Source organism: Nipponia nippon, unplaced genomic scaffold (assembly GCF_047370975.1).
Source record: "Nipponia nippon isolate SJK-2023a ecotype South Korea unplaced genomic scaffold, ASM4737097v1 scaffold_1, whole genome shotgun sequence".
Taxonomy (NCBI): Eukaryota; Metazoa; Chordata; class Aves; order Pelecaniformes; family Threskiornithidae; genus Nipponia; species Nipponia nippon.
This window is the reverse complement of record NW_028262290.1, coordinates 110,488,892-110,513,577: the sequence shown is the minus strand read 5'-3', so window position 1 is coordinate 110,513,577 and position 24,686 is coordinate 110,488,892.

The following is a 24,686-nucleotide window of genomic DNA, read 5'->3' as shown; positions in this document are numbered from 1 at the left end:
TCCCAAAGGGCATGTGTACAGATGCTTTGTAAGTTGGGTTGTCAACAGCTGAGGCTTGTGGCCAGATTCACATGTTCTCCACCTTTTTGCTTGTGAGCTGCAGGAGACTCATCTCCAGAGGGACAGTTTTTCATAACTTAATTAGATTGGCGCCATTCGTGCAGCTACAGTTTCAGGTTGGCTCAGCTTTACTTCTGCTCCAGCTCTCCAGTTCAGGGGATTACAGTAGCACTGAAATTGGTTCTGAACTAAACGTTTGGCAACTACCTCGGGTCAAGGAGGCAATTTGTGTTACTGCTGTTGCTAAATTAGAAATAAATAAATAATCAATGTGCGGCCCTTAATGAGAGACTAAGTAAGAGACAAAATGTTTTTGCAGCTCTCCACTTTGTGTGTACGTAGGAATATGTTTCAATTTTTTCCCATGAATGAACAACTCTAGTCTAGTAAACTACTTTAGTTGAAGGAGAGCAATCTCCAGTTGCATCCTCTTAGCACGGATTTACACCATGCTTATTTCAGTGTAGCTTTAATCGGCTGGGAATCCGGATAGGCTAACCAAAAATCAGCCAAAGAAGAAGTGTTCCCACTGGAGTTTTCAGTGGTTTAACTGAACCAGTTTAGAAATGGATCAGAGTAAAATCACTGAGATTTTTAGCATGGAGACAAAGCCCTTAGCCTTGGCTAGCTGTATGCTTCATACTACTAAACTGCAACTCAAGAAAAAGGAGATTTACAAGCAGTGAGTGTAGACTGGAGGAAAAGAAAGAGTGGGGCCACCTTTCGAAGCGCTACATGTAAAATGGGTGCCTCCTGCCTGCGATGTGCAGATGTTCACTACAGAGAACAATCTACAAGTATCTGGGCTCACTTCCACTCCCCGTGAACCACAGAGACCCACAGCCCACCCGCTCCCCCAGGCTCCTCAGCGTGGCTCATACTGCACTTGGGCCCGCTGAGGTTTTCAGGTTTTACCTGGGCAGCCGGTAGCTGGAAAGCTGCAGGCTTGTGACTTCCTCACCAGCTTCAGTGATGCATTGCAACCCATCCCTAGCAAGCCGTTTTGAAGAAGTCAGCTGATAAATGGCACTTTAACAGAAGCCAGATGGAATAAATTAAAAGGCATCTGGCAAACCCTCTGTAAAGGAAGAAATATAGGTGTTTGCAGGGATGGAGAAAAAAAATGACCACTCCTGGTAGAGAACTAATAAGAGGGGGGGAAAAAAAGTGTCTTTTCACATCACTTCTGAGACCAAAACAAAACACAGACAAATCCACAGTCCAGATTTTCTCACCTGGATATAAATAAATGCAATTAGACCTTGCTCTGTCCAACTCAAGATTTTTGGTGCTACAATTCTTCCTGCTACAGTGCTTACAAGACTGGGTGTGCCTATTTACTGTGGGTACTGATTGCTTTATAACTTTTCACTTTCCCTGTGATATGAGCCATTTGTGAGCTGGAAGCAAACCGTGGAACTCTGTAATACTGAACAAATACTTTATAAATGGAGCCAAGCCTGTGGGGTTTTTTTGTGATCTGTTTGAGGCAAGTGCTCTATTCAGGGTCTGAATTTTATAGGTCATTGCTGGATCTGCACAAAAGCCCACATGCATCGTTTGCACCAGTGCCTGAATCCCGACCTTAAGAGAGAGTCTGTTGCACTGATTTGTCCGTAGAGGGTGGGTAGGACTTTTGTGCTACCCAGTCGCTTACCTGGCACACACCTGGTCTCCTTGGGATCTCTCGGTAATCATGGTGGGGTGAGGGAGAGAGAGAGATGGGCCTCTCCAGAGGGCAATTCAAAGCAGACGCTTAATTTAGGTACACTGAATCATCCCCTGCAGGAGTTGTTACCTTTCTCTATGGACAGGGGTGAGGCTAGAGAGACTGGCTGAGTGACTCGGCTGACTGCAGTTGGCGGTGTGAAATGTCTCCTCACTGAAGCCAGTGAAAACCTCAAGAAACAGAGCCATCCATGACCGCTCTAAGTAAATGAGAGTATTCACCCTCATTCTTAACACTTGGTGCCAGCTCTTTCATTTGATCTAGTTTGAGTTCTTCTCCTTGAACTGTTGTGATGGCTTTCTCTGCTAAAAGGAGAAAGATTTAGTAGGGACTGTTTCCATCCTTCACACAGAAATCGAGGCGCCTCTGAATTTTCTTTGTAATGACAGGAATAAACTCCTTTCCGAAAGTCGCTCACTCAGATGCAGTTTTGCCATTTATTGTGTGGCTTTTTGGCAGGTTTGTAAACCTCCTTTGGCAGTCATGGCTTGCAGCCGCAGCCAGCGCTCCAGGGCCAGAGAGCAAGGCTGGAGTGCCCTGCTTCTCCTCCACCCCCCCTTCTCCTCCATCCCACCTGCTGCTCCCAGCCCAGGGCAGATGGATATCACCCCCGGGGGTGTTCCGCTTACCTGCAGCCCAACTGTGTATTACAGAGTGGTATGTCTGAAACAGAGCTCTTTGCAGGATGCCTCTTGAAACCCCTTTGGCACAGCTGTCAGGCAGAAGACGACACTGCTGCATTTAAAAAGTTATCTGTTTCCTAATGGACTGGAAGATGATTTGCCTTCTCATATAAAATAAATTCCTTGCCATTCCTTTCCAACACAGAAGTAATAAGTAACTATTTCAGTCTTTTCAGGTCAGTTCAGATGATAGTAACTTCCAGTTACTGCTGAATTTGGGTAAGTTTTTAGCTTAAGCTCCAAGCTTGATTGTGGAGGGAAGAGGATTGACTACCTATTTCTCTTTTATTTTTATTATCCCTGCACAATTTTCATTTAAATTTCATTTATTTATATTTTACACGCTAACTAATTTGGTTTGTAGTTTTCAGAAACTTTGAGAAACCTCTTTGATACAACAGTTGGGTATATTAATCACTACGTGCAAATCGCCTCTCTTTGCCCATACAGAATGTAATCACACCACAATTGACGGTCCCGATGCAACCAGTCACTTCCATCTCAGGAATCAATCAGCTGTTACCTGCCTTAATGAGGTCCACAGTAAAGTCATCTCCTTCTGTGTGCAATTCCTGTGTAAATATTATCTGCTAGTTTTAGACGCTCTAGACTGTTTAACCACTCTATTAATGGGACCTCAAAAATATTTTTCTCAAACTCAAATTGCCTATAACAACGAACACACTTTTTCTTCCTGTGTAAAAGACAACTGCTGAAGGAATAAATCAGCCTTTTCTTTTCTTTGGCCAAGTGATCCTGAGAGCTCCACATATTTCCTCTTGGGTTTTCCCTATGAGAGCAGTCACCCAAATTCAAGATTCTTTGCTCTCAATGAGTCCCCCGAAGGCGATGGCACCCAGAACACGTTTGTCTTCTTGCTTCTCCCATTCTTGATGAGATTACAACATCCCGGTGTTGGAGGTTTTTCAGCCAGGCTAATGCCATTTTTTATCTCATTTCCTTTCACCAGTTACTGCAACTCCCAGAATTAATATGTAAGCATCTGGAAAAAATTTTTCATTCTTTGAGATTGTTATCAGATCAGCTTGATTCATTTTTGTTATGTCAAATTTGAGATTCCTGTCTACTTGCCTTGAGTTGCTGATTTAAAATCATCCAGAAAATAGGACCGGGAAGATCCAAGCCGTTTGGTCTGAGATGCGAGGCACCCAACCGGGTCTTCCTGCCGCAATGCGTTTGACAACACAAACACCATCAGCTTCATACCAGCCAACACAGCCCCACTATTTTCTGCTATCTTTAGTGTCAAAGAACCAGAAATCTCTGTCACTATTTCTTCAGTACTTCTCTTCTTCGTCCCCACTCTGGCACTCGTGCACACTTCTATATGCAGAGGATCCCTTTGACACAAATAGTTACAATGCTTTGATTATACAAAAAAGTAAACACCATGGGTGAAACTTTTTGAATTTTTTCTCCTGTTTTTTTGACGTGCCTAAAGAACCTAAACAGCTTTGGTGCTGGCTGGCAACAGCTAAGTGGTTTATTAAAGTGTATTTCTGAATGAATAGCTTTGTACATCGAGCTTCTAAGCTGTTATGAAAGTCCCAGTCAGAATCACCTTTCAACATTTTAGCAAAAAAAAAAAAAAATTCAGCCCTGCAGACTTGGGGTTTCAGACTAGGCTTCTTCCTGGCATGGCGATGCACATGCTGCTGCAATACATACAATCAAACTAATCTATCTGTAGAATAAGATTTTGCCTTGCATTTATCTTTTAACAAATATTTCTAGCCAAATAAGACTATAACTTAATTGCATGAGCTTATAAGTGAAAGAAAAAACACATATGTGTTTTGTTTAAAAACAGCATAAGCAAGTATTTGACTGATTTTTAGATCTACATAGGCATTTCTATTGTTATTTGCACTTTACAATCACAACTGAAATTGTTGTTGATGTTTTCTTTTACTAGTTAGCAGTTCCCTGCAGTTCTTTCCATGCAAATGATGCTCGATGTGAATAGGAAAACCCAACCTTAAAACTGTCTAGAAAGGGAAACAAGAAACTGTGTTTCTTGTGGAGTCTGATGCCATGAAAGTTTCACCAGCCATCTCTCAAAATTGTATGTTTCTAGCGAGAGCTGCTTTTTTTTTTTTTTTTTTTTTGTGAGTAATGGTTTTTCGTGTCTCCATTTTGTGCACTCAGGTTTGTGTGTTATAAAGAACCTGATTTTCTGAAGGCATTAACCATCTAACTTGGGTTGCTTTAAAGTGTTTCATGTCGAGTCCCATAGAGCTGAAGCAATCAATAACTATTAGTTGTTCCATTGTTTTTAATCAGGCCCCCATCAGAAGCATGCGAATGTTTTTGTTTTGCATTCTTGTTTGAAATGAAGACAGATATCAAAACCTGGAAGTCCTTTGCAAGTCAGGGCTTCCACTCTTTGTGCAGTTCTCTGGTTACTTTATCACGAGTGCCCAAGATGAAGCTGTGAAAAGAAGACGAAAGTACAAACGCTAGAAAATTAATTGTGCTTTTCATTGTTCTTGTGGTGTTTTAACCATCGGCAAGTTATGCCTACAGATGATAGTGGATTTATAGTGATTTACCTTTAGCCTGGCTTTGGTCCCCTTTACCACAGTACCTGGCGATTGCCTGAGCACCTGGGCTCTCGAATGAATCATCCGCACTGGCTTCGGAAGTAAACCTTCTCAGCGAAATAGCAGCAATATCCGGACTGGCCATCAGTTTCTATTCCATTCAGCCTCAGCTGATATATTTCATATGTTTTTGTAGCTGAAGCTGGGCCAGGACTTCTCTAGCTTTGACAGGAGGGCTAAATGAGAGCAGGGAATTTTATGTGCCTCTTCCCACAGCATTCCAGTAACCGTGCAGGAAGTCATTGATCAATGGGATTTAGGCAACGTGCACAAGAAAGGTACGTGTGTGTGGCCCGGTGGCCTTTGCAGCATGTGCTATGACGACACCACCCTCTGATTCAATAAACGGAGGGATAAGAGACTAGGTGGTAAGCCACACACGCCACATTTATGATGCATCTCTGTAGCCGAGCGAATGCAGTGTGGTCTGTTTTTAAAGCCCGTTCTATAAGGCTGCATGTTTCTTACTAACGCTATGGTTTAGATGTGGTCATAGCAGAGCGATTTTCCTGGAAAATTGCTTAACTTGCTGTCACAAACAGAGGACGAGAGTTCCCTGACCTGGTGGCTCATCCTTCCCCGGGAACAGGAACGGGATCTGACCTTTGGCAGATCACTTAGGTTTGTTTTATTGTCCTGATTTGTACAGCTCCTCCATGCCATAACCCAGGAGAAGATCTGAAAAGCCATGTCATCTCTTCAGCAGGCTGCAACGTATTCAGGCCATGCAGCACAGCGGGGGTGAAGGGGCTGGTGCGCCTGCACGCTCGAGCCAGAGTTGTTGGCACTAACAGTTTTGCAGGGTAGCTCTGCCCTAAATAAAGTCAAACTCATTCCTAGGATAAGTTTATTGACCTTACTGGAGCTGCATGGGAAGAGTCTTTATCCTGTTTTCACATTGGATATGCTGTGGATATGCTGGAGAGCAGGCAAAAAAAAGTATCCAATAAATGTAAGTAACTTGTCTGTAATTGTTGTAGGGCATTAAAATTGGCATGTAGAGGTCTTCTAGGCCTCTACCTGCATACATTGTACCAGGAGCAAAGGAAAATCTCACCGCAGCCGTTCGTGTGCGTTAGCTTGGGAGGTGATGGTTTGATTTTTCATTTTTCCTGTGCCTCAGTTTCCCCATTTGGCCACATTACGTGGCTCAGGGTAGGATGCAGCTGTGGCAGGGTGGACAGGGAAGGGGTTGATGTCAGTTCAGTCATTGCATGACTCGGAGCATAAACTAATGAAGTAAATCTGTTTTCCTTCTCTCTCTCTCTCTTATCTGTGATTTTCCACATACAGAGGAAATGGAGAGGGGGAGGCAGGGAGAGGTTTTTATCATGCAGCGATGAGACAGGCTGTGGAGAAAAAGATGCTACTCCTTCAGCGATCCCAAATGTGCTCCCAAATCTCAGAAGAGCTGAATATTTCAGCTGAAAGAGTCAGCTATGAAATAGTCTTTTCCCCAGACACCAAAATAGTTGTCATTATTGTACAGCATCAACAGTCCATTGAGCTGAATGGGGGCAGCCCATGCAGAGCTAGTGTTTCAGTCTGTCCACCTGCAGCCCAGTAAATAATGGCGAGGATAGTTTACTGTTACAGAGGGATCGGAATTGCCTGGCTGAATGGTCACAATCCAAGAAAATGTGTTTTAATTTAGCTAAATGAAAAGTAATACATCTGGGAACAAAGAGTTCAGGCAGTACCTACAGGACAGGAGATTCTGCCTTGGAAAACAGGATTATGGGGTCGTTGTGGTAACTACCTCTACAATAGTAGCTGCTGGTTCAATGTGGCTAAGAGGGCTCAGCTGACTCTGGGAACCTAGAAGCAAATAATGGGACTCAGGGATGGCAGAAGCATCAGTAGGAGCATCCCTGGGCTGCAGCACCGGGTGGTGGTCTCACCAGGTGTCCACATCTTAGCGAGAACATGGAAGCACCAGGGAGGATCACTGATCTGGTGGCTGGGAAAATAAAAGCCTTTTTGTCATGTAAGGGTTACGGTGTGCAATCCGGTCAGCTTTTTCTAAGGCAAGGTTTGGTATGTCTTTGTGACACCGGATCACAGCATTGCAGTGAGGGGACGCTGAAGTTACTGTAATTCAGCTGTGACATGAGGTCCTACTTCTCATGGGTAATGCTGACCAGGCAGGAGATGGTAAAAATCACCTCAGGGAGGTTACCTTAACAGACATGCCTGAGCCCACCTTAGGAGAGAAACTCTCCAGCGTGAGTTTGTAAAGTTTGGTTGGGATTGTTGTCTCTGAATTCTCATTTCGGTCCCTTTCTGTTGTGGTGGTGGAAAAAAAATGAATAGTCGGCATTGCCCTCAATTTGCTCATTGCTGCAGCTCTGCACTGAGATAGTGACAGCGCCCAGCCTTCAGCTTTAAGGTTTTGGCCCACGACAGGCCAGAGATTTTTCTTCTCTAGTACAAAACAGGCAGCATGTTATAGGGTATTGCTGGCTTTTGTTTACCTTCTTCTGAAGCATTGGAAATTGATGGGGAAAATGCTTTGGAAGGTGTGAGCTGGTGCGGTACATGTCCCTCCCCTTGGGACCTGCCTGTGGTCCTGCCTGTGATTGCCACCTCCCTGCCGACTTGCTGAGCTCGAGGGAGGCCTGCATTGCCATGCAGCGCGGCCTCTGAATCATCTGCCAAAATCACTTGGGCACATTGCGCGAGCCAGTTCCCTGGTTTGGTCTCTTCTGGTCTTTACCTGTGGCAGAGAGCAGCTTCGCTTTTAGAGGACTGTGCTGCCTTAGTCTAGCTGAAGCCTTCAGGCTCAATATCAGCAATGCTGACGAGCCCATGCAGCACAGGAGCTCCTATCTGTTGGTCATAACAGGCTTGTCTTGAACCCTGAGAGGTGGGAGGTCAAAACGTCACTTTGAGGAACACATCTAATCACGTCAAACAACAGGTCTGAAAATGTGTTTTTCTCTGTGGCTAAAAGACGTGAGATCTTAAAATACACAGAGAGGGCTTGAGGCCATATAGGCAATATTCCTGGGACAGAGTTCTGCATCATTGCCATTAGCTTTGATTTCTGTGTTGTCTCATTTACTGCTTCTGGAAAACAGGGCAGCAGCTGGCTTTCCCAACTTTCCTTAATGACTTTCTTTCCCATCAAGGAGTGCAGAAAGATATTTCACGTTATGGCAGAATTTAAGTCTTTGCACATTGCTTTGTCCCACCACAACCACAGACTGGCCTCACCTATGGAGTTTGCACTACAACTTATATTTGAACTTTTCCAGCTTTGGACCTTGGGTTTTGGATCCACGCTAGCGGAAGGCCAGCTGAGATGAAGGAGTCTGACTCCCGCTCCAGACCTTCCCAAACCGTGGGAGTGCTCCTCTTGCACAGCTCTGGTCTGGGCCCATCTCTAAATATAACCATAACGCAATAAGAAAAAAAAAAAACAAAACAAGAAATAACTGTAACCTTCCATCCAACAGTGGTTGAGTTATTACCGCAGTTACATCACAGCTGAAACAGGTGCAAGGAAATAAGCCTCCCAAAAGTTTCTATTCAGGAGGGAGATGACTGAAGAAAGCAGAGGGAAAGGAGGAAGGCGGAGGTAAGGGTAGGAGCCAGGGGACAGAGCGGAAGTTGTTTCTCTTGGGATGTGGCCAACTTAGTAGCTGTCCGAACCCAGGAGATGTCTTGGATGCTCCTTCTGTTAGTGTCTTTGCTTTTTCCATTTTCGGGCTGCCTGCTAGGAGAGAATGTGATAACGCCAGTATTGTGTTGCCCTCTGAATGCCCTGTTGCCTGGGACCTCCACGGCCCACTGAACCGCGTTTAGACCTGATGCAAGCAGACACACATCCTTCCGAGCAGATTTTGTGCAATTTTCAAGGAAACCTTCAAGGACTCATCAGCTCAAGTAATTCTCCCTGCCCCAAAACTATGGGGAAGGGAAGCGATTATGAGAAAGCTCATGTTCCTCCAGCAGCTGCAGTCACTTTGGGTGGGATTCATCTGACTAAACATAGATGTCTCCATCTGAGCTAGTCACGCTAGGCTCCCTTTATGGAGGAGAATATGGGGAAATATAGGCACAGCTATGAGTCATCCCCTCCCCAGGTCAGTGTCTAAAACAGGTCAGGCGAATCTTGCCCATTTCTCTTCTTTGCTTGTAGAAGGAGCTGCAACGAAGAGGCGAAGTGTAGGACTGTAAAGTTAGTTGAAGCCCGTACTTTATCTGGTGTCCAAACCCAGTGATTTGTTCTGGGACCAAAGGGCCAAGCTGTGGTGAGGGCATTGCCAGCAAATGCCGAGTAACCACAGCGGAGTGGGGTAAATTGGCTCAGCCGGAGCTTATTTCACTGTGGGACAGGAGGCAAGGAGTGCAATGCTGGAGAGGAAATGGCCTAAGAAAAATGCCTGTAAAAGTCACCATGGGACGTCGCCCTAGTGCCAAGACTATGTTTGTTTTGAATCAGAGCAGGTACCTCTTCTGTTTGCAGGCTAGAGTTTCTGCCTTCTTGACACCACTGCAACCTGCTGCATGACCAGTTACTTCTCCTCTCCCGGCCTCTCTTTCCTTCCCACCTCTCCTTTCCGGACTTCAATACAGCGGGCCCATCTTCACATCCCCGCGGAGCATCGGGGTGCTGCCGAGCACGCCAGGCAGGCGTGGAGCAAAGGACGTCCGTCGTCGATGGTGGAGCTGTGAGCCTGGAGCATTCTCAAGTGCCACGGACACTTGGGCGTCTGCCAGCGGGATGTTGGCTGTCTGCAGCCTGTGCTTTAGCTCCTGATGGCTCAGCTCGGCCCATGCCCTCTGCCCGGCCGCCTGGCCTAGCACTGAGCTCTGTGTTGAAACACAGGAGCGTTTCCCATGCGACGTGTGTGTCAGGGACACGTGGGGAAAGGAAGTGCAGCAGTTGCCAGAAGCACCAATGATGTTACTTTATGTTGTTGTCTGATGAGAAAAGTAATGAAGCAAAAATGCTTTGAGCATGCCGTGAGCCAGCTCCTCTGTTGAGAGATTACTGCTAAGGACTCTCAAGACCTTATGTGCACCCATGACTATAACCCATGAGTAAGAGCATGAAGCATGCACACAAGGTAAATAAATGGTTAGAGGGAGCTGCTCCAAGTCAAATTCCTCCCCCCACTTTTTTCTTCTTCTTTCTCACCATTCAGAAACAAACAAAAGCTCAAGTGATGTCATGAGGCAATGCATTTGGCAAGCTTCTTGCCGCTGTGTCCTAGTATGCGACAAGCCCGTTTACTGACACTGTCCTTGTATTCGCCAGAGGTGGCCCGTGCAGAAATTGCAGCAGAGCCTGGCAGTACAAAGCAGGGCGCAGAGGAGCGATGATGCCTTTCAGATCTACTGCAACTGGTTCTGCTCAGTGCTAACCTGAAGCTAATGCATGGACCAAGTGCCAAATTTCCAACTCCCTGTGGTAGGTCATTGACTGACAGAGAGGGGCTGGTGCCATAGGGGCCTTTAGTTTCCCTCCCAGAAAAAATCATAAAAGTGAGTTAGTTTGCTTAAAAACAGAGAAACCAACCCATGTGTGTATATGTATGTGTTTGCACATGCGCATGATGTACTTTGGAAAGACCTAAGGAGTGGAAGTCCTCAGAAGCTGATGTGGGAATTTAGGACCTCTTCTGAACTCAGCACTTGGGTTCCTCAGCCTCAGCAGCGCGCTGATGGACAGTTTTGTGCGGGGACTTTTCAGAGATCCCCTTTCTCTAGCTGCTAGGCAGAACTGGGGTTCTGGTGCCTTTAAACCTGCCAAAATATTTGGTATCAAAGCAGCTCCTTGCTCTGTGCTTGGATATTTCTGAGAAAGCTGGCTGGGAGGTAAGGAGAGGTATGTTCATTAAGTGCGCTCACTTGGATTTAAAGGGCCAGGCACGCTCCCGCTCCTTCACCCTGCTACAAGAAGCTCACTGGGACGAACAAAATGGTTAAAGGTGCATGATGAGAAAACAGCCTGGTAATTGCATTATCCCCCATGGTGGGGTGGCTGCTGGTCACAGGTATCGAGGTACAGCCCTGGGTGAATGCCGGTTCTTGTTCCATCCCTCCGGCCACCGTCCCTCTCCGGAAAATAACGTCTTTGCTCCTCATTCATTAACACCCTGGCTGTGGGATTTGTGTGTTTGAGCCAAGCAGCACAATCTGACCTGCCCTGTACGATCGAAACAAGCTGTCCCAGGTAATCACCTCCCTCGCTGGAGGTGCAAACGCATGGGGTGGGATCCCCAGGGACTCTGCATGCCTGCACCCCGCGGCTGGATTGGTACCAACACCCATTAATACAAACAGAGGAAGGGATTAGGAGGCGAGAAAATCATAGCTCTCTCCCGGTAGTGCCTGGCTCTGCTGGGGTGGAAAGGCCTCCTCGGGCTGCTGGCTCACTGCAGCGCATCACCCCAATCAGTGTACACCTTTCTTTATACCAGCTGTAACAGAATATGGGTTTTTTTGGCTGCAGAGAGCTGAGAGTCAACCCCACGCAGCTCAGCCCTCTGCAGCACACGAGCGGTGTGTTTGCCTCGCACCGAGGTGACCAGCCTGTATGAATTTGCTCCAAGGTGCATCTTTCAGCAGTTTGGCTAAGATGCTTGACGCTTTCCTGAAGGGGGTGAGGGGCAACAGCTAAAACCTCAGATCTGCTTCCTCCACTGAGAAATATATCCAGAAATGTTTCACTATTTCAGTCCACTGAAAAAGAGAGATGGACCGGACCCCGTGCAACTCCGGGCTTGCAGTACGCTGGGAGCCAAGCAGGCATGTAGGCACTCTCGCTTTAAGAATTGATTTCCTAAGTGAACTGTCAACTCCCGGTGGCTAGAAAAATCTGCAAACAATTTCTAGTCACTGAACAAAGCAAATCTTTGTACTGTGCTGTAATAGTTCATTAATAAATAAAGGCTCTTTTGTTAGGCTATAAGAAATAGTGTGTACTCCGCCGCTCTTCACAATGTGCCTTGGTGTGACTTTGCAATGCATATAAAATTGTATTTCATGTCCCGTGAAAAGATGACATAGTAAGTTATTTTAATTTCTGTAGGAAAAGCTCAGGGTGAAGCAAAGATCATAGTACAGCTCTGATGATTGAACTTTACTGTTGATGCATTTGATTCACGATCGTACGAGAGGACCTGGGGACTGGACTTTCTCTCATTTGCAACAAGGTAAATGAGAAACAACATGGGCGAAATTAGGAGGGAGGAGAGTGAGGGAAAACTTTAGCAGTTGCATATTCCTGCAAGTTGTGTTACTTACTGGGCTGACTTTTTTGCAGTTCCAGGCTTAAATGAGTCAAAACAGAAATCAAAGGGCGTCAGTGTTTTCCCATCCAGAAAAGCAAATGTGTTTCCAGCTCCCTCCCTTCTTTCGCTCTGCACCCAGCGAACTCCCGGTAATCTGCCAGTTTGGGCCCTACAGCTGCAGCAAGCCCAAGCCCTGTTACCCTGCTCAACATCTGCTTGTGTCGCACGTTGGCATTGCTTTGCAGAGGACCCAGCTGTGGTGCGGGCATGGCAGCCATAAGCCTTTTGTCCATATGAGAGGAGCTGGGGGAGGAGGCAAACCTCGCTTCTCGCGTTCCTCATCCACACAGCCCAAAATGCTTCCCCTGCCCCCAGCAGGCTTGCTTCGAGGCATGGGGTCCCCCTCTCCCTGCTGGCACACGGGCCCTTAGGCTTCAACTCCATTAAACCCGGTGTTCTCCTTTGCATTTTATTCAAACACATTTTGTCAGGCTGTGACCTTTTAACTAAACCTGTCAGACCGTCATGTCAGCTTGAACCTCCTTTAGTTTTTTTCTCTTGCAGTGTTTTGCATGGGGCTGGCAGTCCATGAACAGGGCTGTAGTTTTCCTGCTCCTTCCTTCCCCCCATCACGCCGTCAGGGCTGTGGGAGACCCCCAGCACCGGTGTTTCCCACTCAGCTGGAAGAGGCGGCAGCCAGGGTCAAAGTAGGCGTTGGGCAGATGGTTTCTCTGAGCTCTGCTCACTTTCGGCTCTTGGCTGGACTGTAAACAGGGCTTTTCCGATAAGTGTCCAGCCCAGCTCAGGCTGAGGCTGCTAACTCCCGTTGTGTGGGTGATTCATATGCCATCTAATAATAGCAGCTCCCGGCCATGCCAGCACAATAACTGACCATGGAAAACTCCACACTGCTTTGGGCTGCCGGCCCATCAGCTTTCCCAAGCTGAGCTGGCCGCGGCTGGTGGTTTACCTTTGAGGGCAGTGCTGCGCGGCTCAGCCAGAGGCTGCAGACGGTGGGCGTTGCTGTGAGCGGTGCTGGTCCTCCAGCCATGAGCCCTCCATCCCAGCGGCAATGCCACTGCTGGGCCGGTTTGGGAGCCGGTGGAAAGCGGACTGCTCCTCCTGCTACTTTACAGAAAGCAGTTGCCATTAATTACCCGCTCTGCTGGCCAGCAGCCAGCTCAGGTAGTTGCACTCTGCCTAACACCCCCGGCCCTTCTAGGGCAAACCCGTGTTTTTCCTTACTTTTCATCCCCAAATGCTGTTTAGAGCATCTGCAAGAAGCTGCTACATGGCTGCCAAATTCATCTTGGTGGCAGAGCCGCTGCTGCTCCTGCTACTGCAAGGCAGCAGGAGGTTTGCTGGGGATGCCTCATTCACTTGTTTGGATGCTCCCAGGGAGAAAGAGCGATGGCAGGGCAAAATGACACTCGTGTCCCCTGGCCAGACTCCTGCACTACCTTCTCCCGTGCTCCTGTGGGGTTTACCCTGGCTGGTGTTTGACCATCTAAAAAGGAAGGCAGGAAGGTGGCGGTGGAGGCTGGAGAGGCCTCAGCCCTGGGAACGTGCGGCTGAAGCCTTGCAGACGATGGGTCTACATCTTGGGTGCAGACCAGAAGTGAGGCCAGGGAGGGGGTGAGCAGCACGTCACCACCCTGCGTTACAGCCCCAGTCAGTTAATTAAGGATCTCACTTCACACCGGGACGGCGGTCCCGAGCAGAGCCATGGGGTGGGAGTGGGATGCCCAGGCTGGCTGGGAGTCAGTCGGCAGCGCAGCTCTGCAGCCGGGACGGCACCGCACAGTGAGCCGGGACTCCCACAGCGTGGCAGCACTGAACTGCTGATACAGTCGTGGGACCTCGGTCTCAAAGATGGCTCTTTCCCTGCTGCTTCGAACCCTGTGAGCTTCACTGTGGCCCAAGGGAACAACAGGCATCTATGGGAGACGGGGTCACTGCTGAGCCTTCAGAGGTGAGCATCACATGCTGGAAGAGGATTAATTAGAAGCCAGAAAGTCAACATGTGATGGAGCCAAGGAGACGTGTGTGAAACGGAGCGAGATGCGGCAGCACGGCAAGCAGTACTGCAGCACAAAACAGGCACCCATCCCCACTCCCGGGTGGAAGGATGGAGACAAGGCGAACCCCCCCTTCCCTCCTGCCATCGAACCCTGTGGCTGTGCGCGGGGCTGCCCACACAAAAACCTCACGCACAGGCGCCCCAGACCTTTGCTGACTTTAACTCGTGGGGCTGGCGGCCAGCAGGGCTGTCCAGGCTGTGCAGGGCGTGTGCTCCTTGGCCAGCATCGCTGCCATGCCCCCGGCTCCCCCAGCTGTCCGGCGGGGCCCTGGCTTCCCGGCAGTCATGGGGATGGGGCTGCACTGCCACACCACCCATGCAGCGGCCGGGGGATTTTCCTGGGAGGCAGCTGCTCATTGTTTCGCTTTTGCCATTTGTTTGCTTTCAGGAAGGTTTTCCTTTTGTTCCTCCCCTGACGTAAGCTGGAGCAGGGATTTTCCAGCCCCGGGAGCAGGGTGGCACAGGTCTCTCCCTGTCCTGGCTGCGCTACCTGGGGAAGCACCTGAAAGCCAGGAGACAAAGTCCAGCTATGCTGGCACCAGCAGTGGTGAGGCAGCTGTGGCCCTCACCTCCCAAGGGCCTCAGACGTGCTGTTTGGGGCCCTTCTGTAGTGCAAAAATCATGAAATGGTCCCTGAGAGGAGGAAGAAGAGCTGGCCCTGGAGGCCAGCTGCCTGCAGCCTTCTAGGACACCCCCAATTTGAAACTGGGCTGGCCCCATTTTTGCTGAGTGCGTGTGGTGGCTCTAAAATGACTAAATGCTATCATGTTTTTGCTTTGTTTTTCTTCCTCTAAATCTGATGTTTTCATTGCAGTGGACCAGCATTTACCAGCAAAAAGACTTTGACCAAATACTCATGCTCAGCAAACACACCACAGTGGCACCAGCAAACCTAAGCAATGCCACTGTCTAGGGCACACTGGGAACAGCAGTTGGGGTTTTGAGGCTCTCCATTTTTCAGTTTAGCACAAGGGCAGCCGGGCATGGGCTGACTTTCATGTGCCCATTTGTGTCTCTTTTAAAGCAAGGAAATTTGCATCTGAAACTGATGGACGGTTTCAGGACAATGTTGGCACAAAACTCATCACCTGGTGCAGGACAGGAGAAAAGAGAGCCTGTCACTCTGCAGCCTGCTCTCTTGAAGGAAAACACTTTGCTTGAGAACACGCACAAGGAGAGGAGGATCAAGTTCAGCCGTGCTCATACTTAACTGGATAAATCAAAGCCTTTACTACTTGCTTCAGGACTGTAGAGTTTGTTTGTGACTGGCAGCTCCTCCACAATGAAAAGTCCAAGGGGATTTTGTAATCTCCTGGGCTTTCTGCAAAATGGAGCCCTTTGCACCAGAGCTTCTAAGTGAAGCTTGGCAGAGAGGGTTTGCACACAAGCTGCTGAAACTGTTGGGAGCTGCTAAAGGCAGGGCCGAGCCCACAGCACGCAACCCCCCCAGACCCCAGCTGTGTTTCAAGCACAAGATGCGAAGACTGCGATCACAGATCCCAGGCAAAGCGGACATCTCACATCTCAGAAGAGGCCCTGGCTTCATCATCAGCAGAGAGGTTGCTAGGCGGAGGAGGACTCCCTACCGCATTTTGCTGGCCCGTGCACCAGCCCTCTCTTTCTCTGACAGTGCTCCAGCTAAACTGGAGCCAGGCACTTTCCATCTGCCCATGCCAAGCAGAGCTCAGGTGAAGAGCCGATTAAAACCCAAGCTGTTTCAGGGCACAAAGGTAAGTAAGAAGTGCTATAGTGGTTCAAGACTGCACTCCACAGAGCTAAGAAAGGCATTGCTGCCTCCCTAATTGTGTGGCTAGCCTTTGCACAGCTTCAAGCATTTTCTGTAATTGGGAGAAAATAGCAGCAATCTCCAAGGGACCAGCCAAGGAGAGGAAAAAATAGCATGCAATATTTTTGTTTTTCCCCTATGCCACAGCCCAGCCTCGAGAAGAGGAGGAAAGTGCAGGGAAAGGCATCCGAGGTAAGGAAAGGACTGGACATGGGGCAGGTGTAGGTGCTGTGCCACCAGGTTTGCTCACGCTGTGCCAGCCTGCAGCGAGGCCCCATGGTGGGCAGGGGCTGGGACACCGCACTGCGGACTTCAAAGTGACACGAATTCCTTGAGTTTAGCAATAAAAGAAACGAGTGTGGCATGGCGCATCCCCAGTAACAGTGCCCGAAGGAGAGCGCTGGGACAGCAGCGGGAGCTTGCCTGCTCCAAGGGTGATGTGAAGAGGCGAGAGCAGCCCTGGGGGACCGGCCACGCTGCTTCTCCCCGTGTGGCTGCAAAGGAGAGCTTGACATTTACTGTTGGTGGGAGGAAACCGGCCCCCATCCCCACACGCGCTGTGGCACAGCCTGCGACGTGCTGTGGTCGTGCAGACCTCCATCTTCTGCTACTCCAGCCCCCGGCCTCGCCGTGGGCACTGGGACCTTCTCCCACTGGTGCTGTCCCACTGGGTAGCAATGAATGCGAGGGACACAGTGGAGTCTTCCAGCTCAGGCACTCAAGAGCCTCATGTGCAGCCACATCTCTCGGGGAGCTGCTGAGAGGTACTGATTTGCCACTGAGCTCCACAGCTCTGAGGGTTCAGTGCCTGATTACTGCTTTCATGCAAGGTATGAGCTGGTTTTTTTTAGCCCTCTTTTACCTCTCTAACCTTCTGGTGAGAGCTCAAGTTCAGCTTCTGCAGCAGGACTGATGGGGATGGGGATGCCTCTGCCCATTATTTTTTTTTTTTTTTCTCTTGGAAGCTCCAGCCCAAAAGCCACATTCTGGCAATGCCATGGCTGTGGATTCCCACAGCCAAACTCGAAGGAGTTTTTACTGAAATTGATGGAGACCAGACTGGCTGGGGGCTGAAGTGGTCAGCAATGCCAGGAATGAGACATATCTGCCCTTTCCCAGCAACAGCCTTTTAGGCGGGTAAAGAATTTAGCCAGTGAAAACATTGCCATGACCCTTTGGCACTGTGGGATGTGCTGTAGGTCTTCAAAGCAAAACTGCCCCAAGGCAAGATAGGCAAATTGAGTTTTTCCTATGGCTTGGGAGGGCTGGCCGCTCACGTAGTGGAAATGGGAAGTCTTCCAGCAGCAAAGGTGCAGTGGGATCGATGCTCGGGAAGGGGGAAGCACACGCTTCCCATGGTCTTGCAGAGGATGCTGCCTGGAAGCACAACCCCAGCCCTATAGGTGCCTCTGCTTTGGGGTTTCACTGAGGGCTGCTATAGGAACCTAACTACTTCTGTGCATCCAGGTCTGAGCAGCTCCCTGCTCCCACTGCCCCTCACTAGCGTGGGGCTGGCAGCGCCAGGGCTCTGAGGACAGCGGAGGATGCTCAGGTACAGCAGGAGTGGGGTCGTTCAGCTCGGCTAGTTAGCGCTACTATTTCTGTCTCTGGCCTTTTCTCTGTTCATATCCATCTGGGACTCTTTCAGTCGTTGTAGAGCTTTCCACCCTCTTGTTCTTTTTCTTTCTCCTCCTTTGTCTTCCAGATTTTTGCCACTGTTTCATGTTGCTGTCCAAGTTATTTGTCTTTTCTGTCTTGCTCCGGTCATGGGAACATTAGTAATGTTTTTCTATAGAGCAGGGTGGCTTAGAGACTGCCTCGCAGACCTGACAGCCATCCTAGTGCTGCTGGCAAAGGCTGGAGCAGCTCAGCCAGCCCCGGGAAACGATCCTGTTTATGGTTCATCACCATCTGATCTACTCGCTGCTTCTTTCTCCCGCCTGGGCCCAACTGTGCCGCCACCATGCTTGGCCGTGCTGAGCTGGGCGGGGAGATGCAGTCCAGCCCGCTTGCTCCCCGCTCGCCTGCCGCAGCCGCCCCGCATGCGGCTGCGAAGGGAAGCGTGACTCACATGGGCCTCCCACCCATGAGTAACAGTGTTGGTCTATCACGTCTCAGCCAGCCGGGGCAGCTTGGAGGGAGGGCAGCTGCTTGCCTGGCGAGACATGAAATAGGTCACTCCATCCTCGGGACATGGGTGAAACAGGGGACCGAGGCTGCAAGACATAGCAGCTACATGCAGCCTTGCATCAGATGCAGCGGCTGTACCCTGCTAGGCGAGCAGGCAAGGAGGAACGCGTGCAGGCAGACACAGGGTGCAGGGATTCCCGTTGTACGCCAACATGGGTTCTGTCTCCTTCTTTGCCCAAACTCGCTTCTTTTTGCCTGGGAAATGCAGTGGGCCAGTGTGAAGGCAGCGAGGGAAAACAGGAGACAGTGGAAACATGAGGGGTGGAAACACAAAGTGGTTTTGTGCTTCTCAGGGTGGAAAGAGGCCAAGGTTATTAAATAGCAGGCAATTTTAGCATGAGTTATTAATATTAGTTGTTTGTACTGGGAAGTGGTGCCTAGGGGCTCCCATTGCACTAATCATGTAACAAAGCCATGCTCTAACACAAATAGCTTGTGTTTCAGCCTGTAGAGAACAAGCTGTCACCTTCCCATTACCCCCCCTTTGAAAAAACAGTATGGAGATTGCACAGTCGAGCCCACAAAAATTGGGAAAGGAAAAAAAATTTACATTGGGTTGCCCTGCGGTGCCATCGCTTACAGCCAGCCAGCCTGGTAACTCCGCCAGCACCTTGGGCCCTCAGCGCCGGCTCTTCCCCTGCAGCTCCCCTGCTTCATCCCTGACCCCGGCAGGTCTGGCCTCAGCGTTCCTGGGGATTTTTGTGTTGCCCTCGTCTGTGGTGTTAATATCGCATCACCTGTTTAGGATAGAGGTGGGGGCTGAGAGGGTGGGTCTTTTCCCGCCTCGCTGGTCGGTGCTGTGTATCTCATCTCCCATTGTATTTTTTCAGGCTTTGCAAACTGCCGTTCTCTTCGCTATGTGCCCTTCTGAAGTAAGAAACCGATTAAATGAATTCAGTTAATTAATTTACGGCCTTGGCACTAAAGCACAGAGTAAAGGTCAACAGCATCCACTAATTTTGGATGATACAAACCCTGGCTGCCCTGCTATTTCTTGTTTTCCTGAGGACTTGGCATTATTTTATCATATGGAAATGCAGGTCCTCCTGCCCCCGGCTGCAGCTTTGCACACACAGCCCTTCGGCAGCCCAATCCCAAGTCAGGCTTGGAGGCCAGGAAAAATGCCCTGCAGCTCCAGCCCTTCCCCTAGCAGCACTCACCTCTGCAAATGCTGTGCCTGACCTCGCACCGCCTGGCAGCATCTGCACCCCTTACGCAGCAAACAGCCGTGGTAATGAATGGGCAGGCATCCCCATGGCATCCCTGCCCTCTTGACAATCATCCTGGTGCAGATCCAGCTGGTGGAGGAGACGCAACTGAAAAATGAGCCATGTGTGAGGATGGCTAAAGGTAGTGGCGTGATACCCCGGTGCAAGGAACGTGGAGAGGGGCTGGCAGTCCGGGTGCGTGGGCTCCCCTATTGCAGCAGGTGTGCAATGCTACTGACACTTGTTTAGCATGATGCTCTGCACCTGTACATGCACGTGTGCATGTCTTCACCGCGTTAGCGTGGAAGAGGTGGGAGTCCCTTGTCTCGCACTAGCAGCAAGGGGCTGCTGGTAGGACTCAGAAATGCTGCATTCCCCCCTAAGCCCCTGACGGACGTGCTGTGCGGTCAGCATGGATCCCACTACTGACACCCCCCAGTCCCATAGGCTTGCTCGTTTCCCCGCTGCTCCGTTATGTCCTTGTCCGAGGTTTGGCCCATCCCTGCCTCTGACCTCCCGTTGGTGGAGGAAGCCAGGCAGAAGCCACTGTCAGCCCCCCAGTGAGCTGATGCTGGAGCACTGCCAGGCTCTGGGAGGCTTTCGGGTTGCAGCACATGAGGTGAGGCAGCATGGCCACCATCGAGCACCCTGTCCTGCTGCAGGGTCTCCATCACCCCTACCAGACCACTCCCAGGCCTCTCCTGCTTCACGAGCTTCTCAGCTGGGCGAGCTACACCTCTCCTTTCCACCCTTCGTCCCTCCCAAACCTTAAGCTCTGTGCTAAATGACAGAAGCTTAATAAGGGCTGAAGGGTGACCACAAAAAAAAAAAAAAAAAAAAAAAAAAAAAAGAGAGAGAGAGAGAGAAGTTAATATAAGCAGAAAACAATGTAAGGTTACTTGCCTCGGCCTTGGAAATGGCTCAACCGTTTTGGCCGAGGAAGGAGCAAGAAGACAGGTGCTGAGCACTGACAGCTCAAACGAGCGTCCTGGGTCTCGCCAAGGTACGAGCAATAAAAACAAAAGCTCTTGAAATGAGAATGGCTCAGGCACCTTAAAACTAAGCAGTGCTACAACTTCTTCTGTACCGTTTCCCCCAGCTAACTTGCCATCAGCCACATGACTGTTGCACTCAACAGCAACACTCACCATGGCCAAAATCCCAGCTTTGAAGAAGACTGCGTCTAGTTCTTCTGCAGACCATGCAATAACCCACCAAGGTGGACACCCACAGGCTAACCCAGCCAGAGGAGCTTCTCTTCCCCCTTCCCGTGCTTCTCTGTGGGTGGCCGAGCCTTTGCCAGGGACCCTTGGTGAGCGAGGTATGAGAACGCAGCCCCCACATAACAGCCCAGAGTCTAGCACAGCTTGGCTTTGACCTCTGAAATGACTGCTCTTGCAGCAGGGTTAACCAGGTCGGGTTCTCCCCTCCTTCCAAACATTTTATCTGTGTGACACCACAGCTTCATTTATTTCTCCACCCGGCACCTCTCAGCCATTCTTCTTTAAAGGGAAGGTAAACGCCCTGTGTTGCGTCCCCATCGGTTTTTAAAATGTGAATGAAATGAAGCAGTCGGCTGGGACGCAGAAACAGAAAAGCGAGCGACCATGAGTGGAAGCGCGCCGATTGCAACCAGGCGCTCCAGCCGAACGAAAAAAATCACTCCCTCCCCCAAGGAGATATTTTAAAAGCTGAAAGCTAAGAGCTAAGTACAAAGGCTTTTGTGTTTTTATTGACATTGTAAGAAACATTTTTTTTTCTTTGTTACAAAAGAGCTAAGTGGTTCTGAAAGCAGAAGTACAGTTTATATGTACACAGTGCTACAGACCCTTCAGATCAACCTAAGGCTCGAGAAACATCAGATCATAACTGCAGGTTTATCAAATGAAGACCACTAAGGCCCATTACAGCTGAACACTATTCCTACCGTACATAAATGTATTTACACATTTTCTTTTTTTTTTTTTTAAAAAAAAGGATTACAAGCTTTATAAAAAAAACTAAAAAAAAGTGGAAAAAAAATGAACACATTTTTATCTTACACATCTGCAGGACTGACAACAGTAACTGTTCCATAGGAGACATTCCACCAATCCAAGGACAATAACACGTGAATACCAGAGGTTTACAAGACGTTTCGGACACTATTAACAGTTGTATGTGCTATTAGCCGAATGGCGAGTACAGCCTCATCGGGAAAATTTGGCAACACATCTTGGTCCCTCTCTTTTACAGGCTCAACACAAAATAAGGCACATACATTGCGAGAATATAAACACTGCTGTTCAGAAGGACGAGCCATTGCGCAACAGGCATGGGCGAGCTGACCGGCCATTTCATCCCGGGGTGGGGTGGGAAGCAACGACTGGAAGCAAGCGAGCCAGCATCGTAACGCGCGTACCATTTGGGGCCGTTCCCCAAGGAGAGAGTAGCATCGTCTGCCGTGTGGACGTACAGGGACATCGTACTCACCAGCAAAGCCCCTCTGGAAGCCCACAGACTTCTCGGCAGAAGCATCTCTCCTCCACCCGGGTGTACCTGACGGATGAACTCTCCCTGGTGACTCTCGCTTTGTGGAAAGTAAAACTGCCTGGAGACGCACGCAGGCCGAGCGAGGCGGATGCGCCCAAGGCCAACAGTAACGGATCTGGAAGACCCCCACAGAGCCATTAGAAGAAAAGGTGATTTAGACTCAGGCTGCAATGCTTTACAAATAGGAAATTCACAATATTTTTTGCATTTTCTAGCACTCTAGGGTGAGCGGTGGGTTTCCAACTGCTATGGCCATGCCAACTGATGTGCCAGATGTACACAAAAGCAAGCTTTGGCTTTGTAACTGGAAGAGCAGGAGTAGAGGGGTGCCAGTAAACACGTGAGCAATGATGGTGGGACTTTCCCTGGAATGCCACACATGGAGAAGGAGGTTGACAAGTGAAAGCTGGTGTCCAGCCTAACAGTGCCATGCTCAGAGAGCCCACTCTACCTCATCAAAACAAACCCAAAACCCAAGATCACTGGGCTACGATGTATTGCGACCCTCACAGGTACCAGAACAGGCTCTTTAGCATAAACCAGAAAAACATGAGAAGATGCCAAAAGCTGAAAAGTGACACGTGAACATAAGTGGCACAAACGCTTGACGGAGCAAATGATAGACCATTTGCACAAACTCCCCGGGGATACGGTGGAGTCTCTGGTTCTTTGACATTGCCAAATCAAAACAGGCTGCCTTTCTGGCGCATGGGTTTCGGCCAAGACACACTGTTGGCCCAAGACAGGGGTAAGTGAGCGACAAAGGTCTGTCAAATCCAGGAAGGCAAATTAGCTACTCAAACAGTCCCTTTTAGCCTTGAGCAATATGAATGGCTCCTTCTCAGCTCTGATGGATCACATCTGTTAATAGCTTCCCAGCTTCAACTGGACCAGCAAATACAATTATGAACTGGAAAATTGAGTTTAAAAAAATAGTTTTTGTTGTGTTTTTTTTAATGTATTGGCTCTATAACAATAAAAGGCTTCTCTCCCAAGCCACCTACTCCCAAGCTGGTCATAAGTCTCCCTGTTGAAATTGTTTATAAACATGTAATTGATGGCTTAATGAACAGCCAGCGATTGGTTACCGACAACCATCTGAAACACATCCAGCACGGCCTTTCCTCATGCATACGCTGCTGTTTCTCAGCAGGGGCGTCAGCTGCATCATAGCGCTGCAACGTACGGCGCGGACACCGAAGCATCCCTCCTTCCCCGGTGACCTGCCTGGCCGGAGGCGTCCCTCCGCGCCCCGGCAGCAGGGCAGCTGCATGGGCTGCCTGCAGGCAGCGGGTCTCCACAGGGCTGCCGCCGGGCGATGGGAGCGCAACAGGGAGCAGCTCTGCCACGCTGCAATAGCAAACCAACCATCTGCCGTGGTGAGCTGTGCCTGACTGCCCACGCGGCCCAGGGAGGGCTGGAGGTTGGCCGTGGGCAGGGAGGTCGGGAGGCGAACCAGCAAAGGGCAAAGAGCAGGACAGGGGAATATGCGTGCATGAGACAGAGGAAGGAAGAAATGCTTGCTAAAGCTATGGAGAAAGACAGGAGCTGGATGATGATAAAAGCTGTAGGATATTTACATTTGTCTTGATTTCTGACATTCCAGCTCACAGTGCAAATCACTTGGTACGTGCTGTGATAAGCCCAAATATGGCCCCAGCACTGGATTCCTACGATGTTTTCCTACTGATTTACAGCTTCTTCCTCCAATTCTAACAGCCGTTAATAGATCAATGTTATCTGACAGCTTCACTGAGGTTGTCTTCCTCAGATGCCACGCCCTGAATCAGCTGGTATTTCACCTTTTTTTACAGTAAAAAAAAAAGCATGCCTTCTAGCCTATAGCAATCACCTTCTGGTGCTACCCCTAATTTGGACTGCGCTAAAGTATTTCAAAACTGACCACACTCCCCCTTCTCATTGTACGTCTAACACCAGCTCCTTACAGACATCAAACCCATGACTAAGCGCCTGCACCACTGACATCCCGTCGCAGCATTTTACTATCGGGATTTAACTGAGCAGCCTGCAAGGGCTGGACTTGCATGTGGCTTCTAGGAGCGGGTGAACTTAAACCTTGGTCTTGTGGCTGTTGTCCATCCCAACCCGTTTAACCCAGGAGCACTCTGTGTTCAGGGGCGCAGACGTGGAGCCCAGCACAGCAAAAAGCATCCTAGAAGAGCTAGCGCTTACAGAGCAAATGCTATTCACCTCTACCAGCGAGTAGCTTCACGACCGCAGTGTGTTAGTTCCAGCTTCTGCTGGTGTAACTGAGCCTGGGCGCTGACTCACTGGTTGCTTTGAAATGAAACGCGTGTTGGTGTCACCAAGAGAGAGAGGTTGGGTTGGTCTTTTTGAGTTTTGATTAATTACCAGGCATACTTGTTGTTCCACTTGTTTCTTTGCTATTTTTAATGGCGGTTTAAATGTACTAAATTTGTAAATCCTGGATACAGTGGAAAAACATGTGATTATCAGATTGCTTGCGATCACTTTGATTTATTTGGCTAGTCTGAGAACTGGGCCATTCGTTTTCTACTTGTTTTACAT